Source organism: Rhinolophus sinicus, linkage group LG01 (assembly GCF_036562045.2).
Source record: "Rhinolophus sinicus isolate RSC01 linkage group LG01, ASM3656204v1, whole genome shotgun sequence".
Taxonomy (NCBI): Eukaryota; Metazoa; Chordata; class Mammalia; order Chiroptera; family Rhinolophidae; genus Rhinolophus; species Rhinolophus sinicus.
Window position 1 is genome coordinate 45,127,373 of NC_133751.1, and position 18,299 is coordinate 45,145,671.

The window sequence follows — 18,299 nt, forward strand, 5'->3', positions numbered from 1 at the left end:
TATCAATATTGCCCTCTCCTCACTCACCCTGGTCCTAGTACCCTTATTTTAGTCCCACCTCTTTTTCCCTTTACTCTTCATCCCTCACTTCATCTTTCCACACCCACTGATGACACAGATTTCTGCCAGATAGTTCTGATCGCTCTAGGCAGGAAACTGTCACCCTGCCTCTCACAACATCCTAACGGGAAAAAAATCAAAGACACTTAAGGCTGCAGCTTAACCAAGCTCTTATTTAAGGATGAATGTTATTCTCTCATGACTACTGTGTGTGGGTTATACTTAACAGCTCTAAAATACCAAATCAATTCAGTTTTATCCTAGGAGGGCAATCAGCTCAAACTTTCACTTTAAAACTGAAACTTTTATAATGGCCTAAAGCCCATGGCACTAAATTGAAAACTAAGAACAGCCAAGAAACATAAAATCTGCACATCTCACAGATAAAATGGATTACTATGAAGTCGTGCCAAATGTCTATTCAATATGTGTTACAAATTAGAAAGTAGCCTATTCCAACAAACTCATTCTGAGTAGTTTCAGAATAATGAAGAAAAATAGGAAAGGAACATTTGATTTGAAATAAATGTTCAACCCAAAGTAATCTGCCTTTTTCCCTTCTCTTTTTTTTTTTTTAAAATATGTTTAAACCTAGAGTAGCAGGCCTTGAAATAACCTTGGAGATGTGAAATAATCACTGCCTCCGAGGATGACTCTGTTGTCCAAAAAGAGAATCTCATTTACTTTTCTGTTCAAAATACATTTACTGACAACTTTGTCAATTCCTGTGTTGTGCCCTAGAGATACAACGATGAAGCAGGTAAGAGTCTGCCTCTGGGAATAGCTCATGCTTTAGAAACTTTGAAGAGGGAAGTACAGGATGCTGGGAGCCTCCCTAGATCAACTTTGGGAATTTACCTCCTGTTTCCCAGAGGAAGTGATGTCTAAGCTAAATCCTGAAAGATGAGAAGGAATTAAACTAGTCCTATTCTTAGATCTTTGCGATTCCACAACCTTGATAGTATTTCCCAGACATTTTAATATGGAGATGAGAGTAATAAATAAAATAGTTCTCTGTCCAACATCATCACCCTGATCAGCATTAATCACATCCTTTTACTTCTTCCCAAAGTGGGAACCAGAGAAAAACAAAAATACATTGGGGGAGAAAGTTAGAAGTTTCTTGAACAGTTTTCTGGAGATTATATCTAATTTACAGAGAAACTCTCTGCTAGAACACACACACACACTCACACACACCTTATTAACAGTAAAATACCCAGAAACTTCCAAAGCCAGTATAAAGAGGAGGAATTGAAAATTCAAATTGAATACTGGGCTACATGAATGACCTTACAAAACAGAAAGGTTTTATTATTCAAAATAAGTCTGAGCTTCTTTCTCTAAAGTTCCTAAATATTTTGTGTTCCTTCTGCTTCACTGTGGTTTCCTGAGCTACTTAAACGCATATTCAGGAAAACCAATGCCATGTACACTTAGAATTATAGCTAGCCATAGAACTATTAGTAATAATGAATGTTTTAGGAGTAAGTTTAGATCTTTAAATGCAGGTGAAAATTTTGCAGACATCACCTCTACAACAACCCCATGAAAGATCTCCTTGAACTTACCTAAAGAACTGATATGTCTTTAGTGATAAGTCACTGACCTATCTTTGCTGCATTTAAAGATCTAAACTTACTCCTAAAACATTCATTATTACTAATAGTTCTGTGGCTAGCTATAGTGATAATGCCCTATCGGTAAAAATAGGTCAATAACAGGGCAAAAGTACACCTAAAGAAGATGGTGTTTAAAGAAATGGATAATTCTCTTAACTAGATAAATATCTATGATCATCCTGGATTCTTTCAACAAATAGTTCATATTTTTACTCTTTGTCCTACAACAAATTCATTTTGCTGACTTCAATGGTCTTTCAAGCTCCTCAACCTTGTCAATTCCAACTTCCCTACTTACTACTTTGAACCTACTGTCACTCAGAGTTTCTGCAAATTAGCGATCCCTACATTGATATTTCTCCCTCTGACCACCTCACCTGTCCTTCCACAAATCCCCATTGATTTATTCTATTGAACTCACTTTTTATACCAATTGAACACGCAACTTTTAGATCCCTCCAAATTCTTCCAGGCACCTGAAGAGAGGAGGAGGTAAAAGATGTGACCACCATCCTCCCATGCAGATGCCTTATGTACAAACCAAAACCAACTGTGTCTCATCCAAAGCTGCTATTGCTTTAATTTCCCCTACCCTTATAAACTATTAAAATGCTTACTATGTGCTATGTATAGTCTGGGCACTGCACATACAGCAATGTATTAGTCAGGGGAAGCTATTTGATACAACATAAAAGCCCAAATTTCAGTGGCTTGAATCACTGAAGATTTATTTCTCACTCACATCACAATCCAGTGAAGGTCGACGTGATGGGATGAGAGTGGGCTTTCCTCTACACTATTATTTACAGACTTGGCATTTTTCCTCTAGTGTCTCTGATCAGTAGTGGCTCCAAACATTAGGAGAATTACAAGGATGGAGAGGCCTGGGGGTGCAATACCTCACTTCTACCGATATTCCATTGTCTAGAAGCCCGCCACATGGATTCACCTAACTCAAAGAGAGGCAAAGAAATATAGTCCAGAGTGCTCAGGAAGAAGAGGAGTGTGGTGCACATCTAGCCAGTGTCTGCAACCATTAATGAACAAAACAAAGCTCCTATATGTAGCTTAAATGCCAGTGGGGGAAGAGAAGACAGTAAAGAAAACGTACATTACACCAGATAGTGATGAGCGCTACAAAGAGAAATAATCCAGGGTAAGAAAACACTAGAGAGAACCCAGAGCATACTATTTCATCTCATTGATTCTAAAAACACCCTTTCTTCACATTTTAACCTCCCTGAAATCAGGATATATCTTACAATATTGTCATATCATTGATTAATTGGCAGCTTTTTTCTTTCTTAGTGGTACCCAAAATAATGGTGCATCTTACCAAAACTGTCATATGAAATGAGATATTTTTATACAGTGTCATCATGGAAGGTATTTCTGCAATGACATGTCATCAGAGACCTGAATGAAAAGAGGGACCTAATCATATTAATAGCTAAGGGCAGAGAGCCCTGAGCAGAGGAAATAGCACGGGATGTTCAAGAAAGAGAAAAGACTTCAGTGTAGCCTAGTGGAGTAGGTAAGGTAGGAGGTGAAGCTAGAGAAGCATAAGGTGCGATCAAAAAATACAGTGAATACTGGTGCCGAATGCCATCCAGCAGAAAGGCAGAGATCTTCAATACGGGAAGCAGCATGTCCAACCTTAGTAACAGTGTGTGACAAGTTTCAACTTGTTCAGTGCAATCAGTTGGGTGTGAGCTATGGTCGAGAGAAGGTGTGTTTTGTAAAGTGTGCCGTAAATCATCTTCCATCGTAACAATGCTCTGTGTCACACATCACTTTTGGTATATGGAAATTTGTGTCAAATAGAAACATTATGGTGTGTCCTCGCCCACCTTATTCACCGGATCTGGCACTGTGCGACTTCTGGCTCTTCCCCAAAGTCAAAATGATTCAGACATCAAGGTAGCCATGCATCAAGCACAACTAAAGACACTCACGAAAGAGGACTTCCAGAACTGCTTCAGAAAGTGGCAAGAACAATGGGGTAAGTGTGGTGGAAGTGAGAGGGAGTATTTTGAGGGGGATTAATGGCAATGTGTCTTTTAGTGTAATTTTTTTTTTTTTAATTTAAACATTCACCGTATTTTTTTTATCACAACTCGTAGCCAAGTGACTGGTGACCTTCGACAAATTATTTCATTTAACTGAAATAATTTTATGAACTGTGAAATAAAGACAATAACATCTACCTGATGGGAATGTGTGAAGATTAAACAACACAGCGTAGTGAAGGGAACAGAGGAGCAGGAATGACACAGACACCCCTCGCCCTTACCTTCCCTTCCCTATCCCCAGACAGATGATGAGGACCAACCTAGCAATCTTCTGATCACCTTATACTACCTGTGACAGAGTAGTGACAATAATACTTTTTGGTTTCTCTATTATAATTTTAGGCGTCGAATTTTAAGCTTTAATATAAATCCTCATCTATTCAAACACATTGTTTCCATTAATTAACAAAAACTCTGCTTAAAATCTTCTGGGCCTTTTTCTCACAACAAATTCTCAAAGGAAGGCTCCGTAAATGCTAGTCTAAATAAAACTCAATTTTTTTTTTAAGATGAAGTACTTTTTTTGTTGTTGTTGTTTTACTTTTTTTCTATTATATATATAATCTTGACAGGAGGAGAACAAGGAGATGGGTGAGAAATGAGAGATTATTAAGTCTTGAAAAGGTTCTATTTCTATATAAAATTGACTTGATTGTGGTAGCCCAATTTAGTCTTCCCTCTTAGTTGATTTTAATTCACTAGAAAAAAGTTTTGATGCTAAAATCCAACATTCTAACTAACTATAATATCCATCAAATAAAACTGAAAACTTAGACCAGTGGCCTATGTAGTTAAATTAATTTTTACATTTTTCTCTGAGATATTCTGGTTTGATTTGAGACACTAGATCACATTACTTCAGTCTTGCTTTGGCTATACCATTTCCAGAGCTACAATTTTTTTATGCATTTGTAAGGTGTAACATGAGCATTAACAACTAAGAACTTCACAGCTTATTAATTTTAAAAATCACCATTGTTTATAGTTAAGAAAATCTATAAAAGGATCCTCTATGAACACTTGTTCATTCACTTGTTCCACTATTCATTAAAAAAAAATACAAATTGCCTAACGTGTACAAAGGATACGAAGTAAAGCTACCCCCTCCAAAAAAATGATAATCTAGCATCCATTCACCAAAAACATATAGTGCCATGAATTGTCTAGGGATTTAGTAATATAATAGCTGAATAAAACATGGTAGCTGATCTCAAACAGTTCACTACTAATGGGAAAAATATTTAAGTAAATGGTTAGAATTTTACTTTATTTATACAATTTTATTAATACATAATGAATGTACAAAGAAAGTATGGAAAAAGAGCTGGACTTTTTATGAAAGTATTATGAGCTAGACTTTTGCTCTATAATTAGAAGTGTTTGGAACATTAGAGAAATTTTTGTTTTTCTAATTCTAACCATAAGGAAAATTTTAACTAAAGTAAAATTAAAAATATAACAATTCCATAGCCCTTCATTTTGTACTTTTCATGACGAGACAGTTAAGCTGTAGACAGATCAGCCCCAATCCATCAAGAAGCAGAAAATGAGAATTCTGCAATGGTCAGAGTGAGGGTCAGGAAGCCAGAGACCCCCAGACTGGCTCAGCCAGGTTTAATCACCACGTGTTGTTGGGCAAACTGTTTAAAACTTCAATGTCTATGCCTGTAATGCCAGGGAATTAGACTTAGTGATGCCTAAGGTGCTTTCCATTCCCAACGTTTCCTGATTCTCAGCTCTTGTAGGTTGTCCTTGTGCTGAGAAGGGGTTAACTATAGGAAGACGTATGTGTCCTGTTCATTAGCCATTACAACATAACAGCATTCTAAGTTGTGCATCAAAGATGAATTTATGCACATCTCTATGAACAAACGATCGTTTTATAAGCTTATTCACCTGATAAGAGTCCTATCATTTGCTTTGTTTACCTACTGTGCTAGGGTCTTCATGAAGAGTTAGAGCTGCTAGGTAATGTAGGAATAAGTCTTTGGTATAAATTGTGTATTTGAAAAAATTTTTCAATTTATTCTATGATCACAGTCCCAAATATCAAATTTAAGTTCAACAACATTACTGCTTTCTGGAATGACTGACCGCAAATCAAGAGTAATTTTGTGAATTAATATGGACATCAAATCAAAAGAACTTTTCACTGACTATCCCCACAAATCAGTGTTTAAGATTTACATTCCAAGTGATTACATATTCCATTTATATTCTGATGGAAGCTCAGATTTATTTCAGACATAGACATTATACTCGGGTAAAGGAACCATCTGATCATGATAGTCTAATAAAAAGACCAAAATCCCTTACTTAGTTGCTTTCCCAAGCTGTATTCTTATTTCTCATTTTACTAAAATTATTCCCATGGGAAATCAGATTTTGACCTTTTCTCAACAAACTAAATTGTCAAATATTTCTGTGAAATACATTTATATAAATGTTTATAAACAAAATTAATGTAGTAGAAAAACAAGTTGTTAATAAATTCTATGTTTAATAATGGGACACAAAAATGTGAAAGTCAAAAAAAAGGAAAAAGTACTGGCATTTATCTAACTGTCATAGTTTGGCTTATATTTTAAATAAAGAAATGCTATGTTATAACTTAGCAGCTGGACTATAAGAAGGCATCTATGCTCTTATTCTAACAATGCCCCAAATATGAGTGAGTTTCATTACCCCCTTTTACAGTCTTTAATACTACATGACTATATATGTACATTAGTTTTAAATGACTGACTGATTTAATCCTAAACTATTTTGATAATAGCTCAGTAGATTAGATTCCAATTCTTACTTTAACATGGTGAACTTTGGAAAGATGCCCTTGGCACTGAAGAGAACATGGGTTTAGACAAAAAGAATAAAAGGTATTATTTCTGAGTTTTGAATTTCAAAACCCTGAAATCAAAGAACAAAAGGAAAGAATTATTATTATGAAAAAATCCACAAGAATCCTAGTAAAGCCAAAAGACTGAAAAATTAGCTAGAAATTGGTAAGGTTCCTAGGACTAGAGAAATCAGTGTGGGGAGACCCTCCCTAAACTCCTAGGCCCAGGTATATGATGTGCCCCATAGAATTAACACAGCCACGTACAGCCACATTTCCCCACATTTCCGGTGGTGCACATGTAGAAAAGATGGCTAGATGAGGCAGGCAGGCAGTGTTCAGATGGGGTTCTAGAGAGCCCTGTGACACTATGGGACAAAATGTTTCCTGTGTTCTCAACAGAAGTGCAGAAATGGCCCAAAGAACCAGGTGCTTGGGAAAGCAATAAGGAAGGATCCAGAATTTATCACCGAGACCAAAGAGGAACAAGGTCATTCCATCAAAAGCTGATGTGGGCACCTGGCCCTATAAGTGGCCAGATGTGATCTCCCAATAATTTGGTCCTATGAAAGTCTCCTGGAACTCATATCCAGCTCCAGATAAAGGCAGTTAGAAGAAATGCGACATTGACCGAAATGATGGTTCTACCTTTCCATTAAATTGAGTCCCAAGTTAGGAAATTTAATTCTTATAGAAAAATAAAGTGAACATTCTTGTATGACTTTATTTTTTGGACTGACATTTGTACGTGCTAAATGAGATGAACACTGCCTGAGTCTTGGTCTGTGCGTTGGCCTCAGTGGGGGCAGTACAGGATTGGAGCAGAGGAGTGGAGGAGAGGAGCAATGGAGCCCCTGGTGTAATTCTGCAGCATCCCCTCTGACTCCATGTCAAAGCTCCTGTGCATGTCTGTTTGTGTGCCCCTGTGGGGCTGCAGCCAAATTTTGGCTTAAGCATTTTACAGACACTGTCTCTTTCCTCACTGCAATCTTTTCTTCAAAGATAGCGTAAAGATGAAGAAATGGAGGTCTAGAAAGTTACAAAGTAATTCAAGTTCACACCCTTACTAAATGAGGATTTGAATCTGAATCTCCCTGGCTCTGAAGCTCATGCTAATTCTAACCCCCAGGTGGCCTCCAACAGTAAGGTGCAGAGTCAATTTTCAAGGAAAGGTAACTAAGGGAAAACACACACACACACACACACACACACACACACAAAACAGAACTAGACTTGAGAAAAATCTAGGTTTTTTTTCACAATGTGTGTAAAGAGGACTTCTGACTTGTGAGTAGGATAATGCCAGGGAAGGTTACTTTTGTTGTTTGTTTTATTTACTCATTCATTCAACAAATATTTTCAAGCACCTATGATGTGCAAGGTACGATACACCAAACAGGGTTACAACTCTAAGTCCCCGCTATGGAAGCCACTGCAGTGCCAGACTTCTATCGGGGTACACACTAAGAACTCCGCGCATCACTCCTACCTTCACTGCTTTGCTTCTGAAGAGCTAACCTGCTTCACGACACCAGGGGGCAGCAGGCAGGGAGGATAGGAGACACAGCTCTAAGCAATGAGGACAGTTGGTGACTTGTCTCCTAACTAGTCTCCCTGCCTCCAGTCTCTCCCCTTCTCCCCTCTTACTGCCAGGATTTTGCTTCTAGTACATACATTTTAACAGTTTCTCACTTGCTTACCAGATCCCATCTGATGAAGTTCATAGTCTTTTGCAAGAGTTCAAGGCCCTTAAGTGTCTTCCCTGACCTCTCTCCAATCGGCCTGTACTTCAGCTACACTATACTACTCTAACTCTGTGCAAGCTGTTCCCATTGTCTATCATTTCCCAGCCTTCTATTTTATGCACTCCTCAAATGTCCCCAAATTATAACTCCTCTAGGAAGATTCTCAGGAGCTCTCTTTTTGCTTGTGAAATCAATAATTACTTCCTCTGATTCCACAAAACAATTCTTTCACACTTCTACAAAAGCACTTGTGAGGACGGACAATTAAGTTTGTGAACCTGTTACAATGATGTTGCTAACGTTTTTTTGATATCAGAGCGATTATTCGTTAGGAATTTGTACCAACTAGACAAACAGTTAACCAAGTTGACTATTTGGAAGTGCTGAAAAGGCTACATGAAATAGACAACCTGAACTTTTCGCCAACAATTCATGGCTCTTGCATCACGACAATGTACCAGCTCACACGGCACTGTCTGTGAGGGAGTTTTTAGCCAGTAGACAAATAACTGTACTGGAACACACTCCCTACTCACCTGATCTGGCCCCCAATGACTTCTTTCTTTACCCGAAGATAAAGGAAATATTGAAAGGAAGACATTTTGATGACATTCAGGACATTAGGGTAATATGACAGCTCTGATGGCCATTCCAGATAAAGAGTTCCAAAATTGCTTTGAAGGGTGGACTAGGCTCTGACATCAGTGCATAGCTTCCCAAGGGGAGTGCCTTGAAGGTGACCGTAGTGATATTCAGCAATGAGGGATGTAGCACTTTTTCTAGGATGAGTTTGTGAACTTAATTATAAGACATCAGTTATGTCACATGTGCAATACTGATCAGAGAGAAAATTCAGAGGGCTTTGAAAAAAGTCCATGACATTAAAGGAGGAGAAAATACCTGAGTAGTTAGAAGAAATGGAATGTATAGTCAGTGAATTCAGAGGAACACTTACAGGTCAGCAAGAACTTATGGAGGAATAGATTAAAAATAAAAAATAAATACTATTTGGCAGTAAGAAAAGATGACATAGGAACAGTTGTGACAACATGGATGGATCTTGAGAGTATAATGCTAAGCAAAATAAGTCAGACAGAAAAAGCAGAGAACCATATGATTTCACTGATATGTGGTATATAAACCAAAAACAACAAAACAACAAGATAAACTAATGAGAAACAAAAACTCATAGACACATACAATAGTTTAGTGGTTACCAGAGGGTAAGGGGGGTGGGGGGTGGGAGATGAGAGTAAGGGGGATCAAATATATGGTGACGGAAGGAGAACTGACTCTGGGTGGTGAACACACAATGGGATTTATAGATGATGTAATACAGAATTGTACACCTGAAATCTATGTAATTTTACTAACAATTGTCACCCCAATAAATTTAAAAAAAATAAAAAATAAAAAAATAAAAAAAGAGGGAGAAGCTGCAGAATATTTACAAACATATGACCAGAAAAGTAAGGTGTCCCAAGAACACTTTTGGACTACACAGAGCAGCTGGGGCTGATATTCTAGAGGTCCATATTCAGTTTCCTTGGTAATAGATTCTGAGCCATGCCACTGTTATTATAATGGGGGAAAGCACATGCAAATAAATTCATAATTGGAGTTGGAGTTAAACATAGTGTAGTTGTCTTCACCTTTCGGTAAAGTTCTAGAGAGACGTTTGGACAGGGTTGTGTCAAAACAACAATTAGACCCTGAAGGATGAATTTTGAATCACATATTATAATACAGATCATTTCAGTTTGCATATTCAAGGTATTTTCTGGGAACAATGCATACCTATTATTTCTTTATGTATATTTATGGATGTGGATAATGAGTTATGTATTTTTTCCAATCCATGATGCCTCGTCTATTCTACTTGTTCATCAGCCCCACTGTCTTGGGGGGGGAGGGGAAAAAACTTTAAATAAGATTTTGGCTTAAGCATTTTACACACATTATTTCTTTCCTCACTACAACTGGGATTAGTAAAATTGTGTCAACTCCACTACTTAGATTTCTCAAGGAGTAAATAAATTGGCACATACGCAAGGTGAGCTGGTCTCTGCAGACACTAGTAACACAACTTGACCTGCCCCAAGGGAAATGCAGGAAAACTAGAATAGTGCTTGGCATGAAAAATGCAGGAATGGACTAATCCAATCCCTATGACGGGGTGTCAGAAAGGAATAAAACATTTAAACCAATTACTACTTGATTTATTTCAGTGTCAGGTTTAGAAGTGGAGAGAAACTTTCATGGCCCTGAAAGAATCTGGAGATAGATGCATGAATGAATAGAAGTGGAGTCATGTCTGGAAGTGGGAAAAGGATAAAGTTGCCCAAGAGGTAGGACCATAAGGTCTGTAAGCAAGGTTAGGTCAAGGTGATGAGTGAATCAAACAGGACCAGGGACAGAAGAAAGTTTGCAGAGAACTAGCAGATTATTACAGCCAACTCTGTCCAGGCATTTGGGTATTGGAACTGACAGAGTAGAAGCTAACCCAGGGGAAGTGGTAGCTATGCCATGTCACTTTCAAGGAGAAAACAAGAAAAGGTCTTTCGCCCTCTCTTCCTGTCCCCAAGAAGGAGAACGGCTATAAAGAATAATATGTCGAGTATGACAACTGGAACATATCGATCCCTGTCTTTATCAAAGTTGTCTCCATGGGTACTGTTATGACCCGGGATGATGAGTCAAGGATGATGACCAGAATCTCTGGCAGCTGATCTAGGCCTTGCTTCTAGATCACTGGACTTCCCTAATCAAGGACATCAGAGATGAAAAGATGGCTAAAATGGATGAGACAGCGTGGAAGATGGCCTACCTCTTTGATAAGGGTCCTGTCTTCACAGAAATGTGGAGTAAATCTCTGAGAATTGTCAACAATAAAAAAATTGAAAAACAAGAGAAAACTGATGAATGCCAAAGGTTTTAAGAAGTTAGAGTGGGGCAATGCTGTGCTTTTATCGATCCTCTCAGAGGGAACAACCTAAATAAAAGTTTGGTTTCAAGTAAAATGTTTTAAAGTAAAAAGTTTCAAAACTCGAAGTGCAATGCTATCGTGTTTCCCCGAAAATAAGACCTAGCCAGACCATCAGCTCTAATGCATCTTTTGAAGCAAAAATTAGTATAAGACCCGGTCTTATTTTACATTAAAATAAGACCGGGTATAATATAATGTGATATAATATAACATAACATAACATAACATAATATTATATAATATAATACCAGGTCTTATATTAATTTTTGTTCCAAAAGACACATTAGAGCTGATGGTCTGGCTAGGTCTTACTTTCAGGGAAACACGGTAGTTACAAGACAAAACCTTAAACTCTAGGTAACTATTTTGTTTTTTAAATGTGTGTGGCTTAAGTGCATCTCCTTGCAGATAACAAATTCTAGCCTTTAAGACTGTGAATGTACAAAAAAGAGCCAACTGGGTTCAAATTAATCTTCAGGATTTCATTGCTCTGAAATGGAAACATTTCCATTGGTAAAACTATAGTCAAAATATTTCTGAAACTTCCTTGTAAAACAAACCAGGTAGAAAGATTAGAATTTGGGCTAGGCTTATAAGACTTTTTAAAGCTTTGTATTTTTATATCAGGATGAACCTTGGTCTCCAAGCATACTGAACTGAAATGATCTTTAAAAAATTGATCCATTAATCTCCTGTTATAAGTTGATGTATTTTAAATCACTATGTTTTGTGAGTTTGTCTTAAGTTTGTTTTTAGAAAGATGACCCTGATTAAATAGGAGTACAAAAATGGGTAAGGGTAGAAACTCTTCCTATAATATAGAAACGCACAGCATTACATGCTTAACAATGGTTATTCAAGAATTGTTCCTCAAGGCTGAAAGTTTTCAGAGAAAATTCTTTGAAAATTATTTTGCAATCTTGGTTTGAGGTTATGGAAGCTGCAGCTTCTAAAGGAGAAGAAACCCTGGCCATGCATTGCATCCCACTATCTCCAATAAAATATGATTTTTAAGAGATTCACAACTACAAATTGGAAAAGTCATTTATTTGGGAAATTTAAACTATTAACATTTAAACCTTTAAATTTAAACCTGAAGAAAGTAAAGGTTGTACAAATGTATGCTACATAAAATTAGATAAGTTAGATTTTACTTTAATTTGATAATTTCTTCAGCTAATTTTCCAAGTTGAATAGATAAGTATCTTTTGTTGGAGTGAAGGGAATAGATTGATTTGTATGGGCTTTAATTTTTAAAGGAGGTTATATAACTTACATAACTAACTTATAGAGCTAACTTAATAGCATAGACTGGATAACACTGTACTGTACTCTGCAACAGTTTTGAATCCAGAGTACTCAATACCTATAAGATAGTGTATTTTGCCATGTATCATGCGCACTTCTTTGCCCAAATTTGTGAGGGAAAAATAAGGATGCACATTAAACAGGGGTAGTACTAATTCCATATCTATATAAATGTTTTTAATTCTTTTATTTATGCTTATGAGTTAAAAGCATAACTCTAGAAATCAATAATGATATCCATATACAAAATAATATCCTGGAATATGATAACCAGTTTTGTTGAACTTAGGACGAACTTGCAACATCGAAGAGTTCTTGGCCTTCTATGATGCATAAATAGCGTAAATTTGTTACCGGTACATAAATTTCTTGTACCTTGTATCTGTTCTTGTGTTTTATAATTATTTGTTACATAAAATTTCTTGTACCATAATATGTTAAAAAATAAATGTTAAAATTCCTTTATAATACAAAAAGAAGTACCTAAACATAAGCAAATAAAAATTTGAATTAAAAAATTAAAACGAAAGATTTTTTCCCTGGAAGTTAAGGCCAAAAACGTGGGTGCGCATTATACATTGCAAAATACGGTAATAGTCTCTGGCCAGGTTGCTTGAGATCAATTAATCCTGGTCTCCAGGAACAAAAAGTGAGGGGCAATATAACAGAAAATTGCATTCGAGCATAATAATTGGACACTTCCCAATCTGAAAATCAGATTAACACAAACAATAATTCAACAACCACCATAGTTCTATGAGAAGACTTGACACAATGGCATGGAAGCTCACTCTGTCTAGACCCCTTAGTGAGGACCTCAGATTCCTGCATTCTCCCAGTAAGAAGGCCTGCACCTGAACACTGCTCCCCAGGTATGTGACTCTCCACTTCCCCCACCCCCAAACAGAAAGGTCTATAATTTCCAACAGGCTCTAAGCTCCCTAGATGCTAGGCAGCTAGATTTCACAGAATTCTTCTGAATATAGTCGAGAACTAAATTCAGCCCGTCTAGCACCCAAATAGTCTGTCTCTCCCTCCACCCCACTCCTAGTTGACAAGATTGCTGTCATGCTTTTCATAAATGGAAGAAGGGTCCCTATCCTGGAATGTAACCCGTCCACATCTTGACCCAGCCCTAGTTTGCTTGTCTGTGTGCGCCTTTATACTGGCTCTTGGTCCTAAGATTCCCAATAAAGCCTTTTCCTAAACCTATACCAAATGACAAATTTAACCTTAGCTACTTTGCATAACAATTTTCTGAGGATACTTTGTACACAAAGAATGATGGCAGTCTGTGGTGACGGGGTCTCTACAATAAGCACAGTGGTATGGAAAGAATATAGATTATTTCCATCATCATCTGCCCAACGATAGTCGATCCTAATTATTCAAAGATTCCATATTTGCAAATTCGCCTACTCACTAAAATGTATTTGTAACCTCAAAATCAGTTTTCACAATTCTCTCATGGTCATTCACAGACATGCACAGAATGGAGAATAATTTGAGGTAACTGCCACATTCCCAACTAAGGGTGAACAAGGAAACCTCTGCCTTCTTGTTTTGGCTCTCATACTATAAACAATTACCCGTTAGGTGGTCTATTTAGTGTCACATTTTTCACATTTTTGTGCTATTTGTTGGTGATTTTGCTGTTTAAAATGGGTCCCAAGCATTGTGCTGAAGTGCTATCTAGTGTTCCTAAGTGCAAAAAGGCTGTGATGTGCCCTATGGAGAAAAACGTGTGTTAGATAAGCTTCCTTCAGTTGTGAGTTAGAGTGCTGTGGGCCGAGAGTGCAATGTTAGTGAATCAACAACATGGTACATCTAGAAACAATAGGAAATTTGCTGATCTGTACATGAGGCCACTCCTGCAGTGTTACTGAAACATCTATAGTGGGCGATGAAGCTGTGGAAAAGAGAAAAGTGGCTAACTTTGTGGGTTCATCACATGACAACCTATTGGAAAAGCATAGCAGATAGCACTGCTGTGAGGCTGCAAGTCAAAGAAATGTATGATCACGTTACATGTTACCCAGGGTCATAAAAATGCTAAACTCTTCTCAGCCAGTGCTAGCTGCCCACATTTCAAGAGGCGATATGGAGTGAAAAATGTTAAACTTGCAGGTTCTGAAAATCAGGAAGCTGTGCAAAAATATTTAAATACTTCTAAGTGTTATATAGGAAAAGCATTCTGAGGAAGTGCTGGTTTTCAAGGCCGATGAGACTGACTTATTTTACAAGGACAGTGGCAGATGAACCGATATAATGCAAATGACATTTCAGTTGGTGAAAATTCTGTGATCAAAGGCTCGCAGAAACCTAACTGTATTTCTCATAGGAGCTATAGTTCAGTATTCACTAATTCAGTGTTTGTAGTAAGTTTATAGAATGTTACAACCACAAATGAGGAGATAGACTGTATTAGGGTCAATGCAGTAGGAAAATGTTCTTCATTTAAATGGAGAGTTGTTAAAATGACCACTATTTGACAATCAACAGAAACAGGAGAGTTGCTGATTACAGTCTGTCTTTAGTAGATGGAACAAGAGCATTCCATCTATTCTGAGCTCTTGTCTTTCCCTCTTGTCTTTCTCAATCCTTTGCTACTCAGAGGGAATGGGACTATTGCTGCAACGCAGGCAGCCACTAGTCGTAATTTTCTGAGGATGAACAGATGCTACTGAACTAGCTATGCTCAAATGCAAGTGTGTTATGTGGGAAAATCCAACCACTATACTTGTATATATTTTACCTTATCAGACTAACAACTCCACACATGGCAGAGTGTAGGTGTATGGAAATTGTGTACGCACTCCTCTTTCTCTCTAGTAATAAAAGATAGGGGAGGTTATTACTCTCCTACCTCCACTAGAACCAATACATCCCCGACTCAACACGGGTGTATTTAAAGCTTTAAAACTCACAACTGATGGGGTTATGGCCTAATGAAATAATAGTTCTTGGAGTTAGAAGGTGGTGGATTTAAATGATGACTCCATAAGACTTTTTACTAAATTATGAAACCTATATTAATCTCAGTATTATCATCTCTCAAATCGTAAGTACTGCATTTCTGCTTTTGAACATGTGATGCTTGAGCTGCTCATTAGATATCCAAATGGATATTTCTGGTAGGTAACTGGAATTAAGAGTCTGCAGTAGGGCAGAGGTCTAAGTCGGAAATATAAACTTAGGGGTTGTCAGAATATAGATGGAGAGTAACACCATGAATGATATTTCTCAGGCAGTGACTATGAATAGAGAAGAGGTCTTAGGACAGAGCTGAGACACTCTAAATTTTTAAGAGTCAGGAGGATGAAAAGAATCCAGCAAAGGAGATTTAGAAAAAACAGTCTATGGGGTAGTAAGAAAACAAAGGGTGACTGACATCATGGAAGCCAAGTGAATAATGGATTTCAAGAAGGAAGAGTAATCAACTGTGTCAAATGCCGCTGATAGGTCATTCTACTCTGCAACTGCTCTGGGTAACGTGGGATAAAAACAAATAAGTAATTACTTGGTACTCTGATTCTGGCATCACTGGTGTCCTTCAGATCTGGGTTTCTCAGTGTGGGACAAAAAAGGATACAAATGCAAGATGAAAGAGAATAAACAAAAACTCTGTAATCCTGAATTTTAATTCAAGGGATTAGTATGAACTGATAATGTATTTTATTTTCAGGAGGAAGAAGAAGAAGACAAGACAGAGGAGAAGGTGAAGGATGAAAAGGAGAAACAAAAAGAATATTTACACACACACACACACACACACACACGTATAAATGTAACAATATAACACATGATATATGTACGTATACAGGGAGTGCCAAAAAACGTATACACATGACCTGTATTCATCTTTTGTTATCGGTATATATTGAGTATTACAATTTTAATACAGTTTTTTTTTTCTTTCCTTAAAATGTGTATACATTTTTTTGGCACCCCCGATATACTAGGTCTGTCCATAGAAAAGATCTATTGACAATGGCAAACCCAGAAGTAATCTGTATTCATTAATGCTCAGAGTACAGTACCAACTTATATTGCATTAACAAACTGAAATTTGAAAATTTCTACAATAGTGAATTTTTATATCTATAATTTAGAAATTAAAAACATAATACTAAATCATTTTTTAATTCAAGAAGAAATCCAAATGAAAATTATGAACTATGTAGAAAGAACAATTACATCATTACATATTGAAACCTGTGGGATGCAGCCAAAATAATATTCAGAAGGACATTTACAAGCCAAAATACATTTGTTATTAAACAAGAAGAGTTGGAAGTAAATGAAATAAGCTTTTGATTTGACAAGCATGAAAAAAGAACAAAATAGACCAAACACTAGACATGGAAATTCCCCACCAGATCCCCCTTCAAGGAGAGACTTTCTGTCCAGGGAGAGGAAGGAAGTGTGGCCAGCAGGCTGTCCCCAGCTGCGAGCTTCTTCAGGGTCCTCTTTAGCCACAAAGGACCTCCTTGTCTGAGGTCACACTTTCCCTGAGTAGGCTGCACCTGGTAGGGTATGAAGACCCGTTTGACACAATGAGGACTGACTCTGATGGGCAGTTCTTACTTTACAGCTCCCTGTCAAGCTGGCCAAGGCTTTGCTGAGCCTGCACAGCAGTTCTGTTTCTCCCTCTGCCCAATTCTACTTTGTCTCCCTTCATTTCACAATAGATACAAATAACAAAACAAAAAGTTGAGTCTTTACAAAATAAAAATAAATAACATAAAAAAAATAGAGAAAATTTAGGTAAACCTGACCACAAAAATTTAGAAAGGGCACAAGTAAACTCAAGAAATAACAAAACTACAGATACAGATATAGTCAACTTTATACTAATACCTTTTCTAAACTAAATGAAAGGTGTTTTCTCTATTTCTCTGCCCCTTGCAAAACAAAACAAAACAGAAATACTAAAATTGGGAGGAGAAGAAGTTAGTTTAGGAAGGAAAAATGGACTAATAAACATAGCTGACCTACTCCCCCCAAAAGTGACAGGCCAACATGGGGTGAATTCTATCAAATCTTAAGGAAAAGACAAGCTGTTCTGAAGTCTGGAAAAAGATGAGATGTTCCCCAATTCATTTCTGAAACAAGCATAATTCTCCTACCAAACCAGATGAAGACAGCACAAGGAAAGACAAATCTCACGAATGAGGATGCTAACTAACTTCTGCAATCAAAGAATTTGTTGTATTAACAAATTTAATACAACAGCCAGTAAAAGAATCAAAGCAAGTTGCAGATAAATACCAAAAACAAAACTATATGTCAGTATGGATGCATATATTTTGGTAAATGCAAAGAAAAAGATCTGGAAGAAATACATTAAAGGGATAACAGAGTTTCCTTCTAGGGAGAGAGTACTGAATGATAATTTAGGGGTGGTAGTGACCTAGGCAAATTAACGCCCTCCAAAGATGTCTACGTCCTACTCCCTGGAACCTGTGAATATATTTGTTTATATAGCAAAGGGGGATTAAGATTATAGACTGAATTAAGTTGCTAATTAACTGACCTTAAAATATCAAGATTATCCTGGATTATCTAGTGGGCCCAATGTAATTACAAAGGTCCTTAAAAGTGGGAGAGGGAGACAGGAGAGAGAGAACCAGAGAAATAGCAGCATGAGAAGGATTTGGCTCTATATGC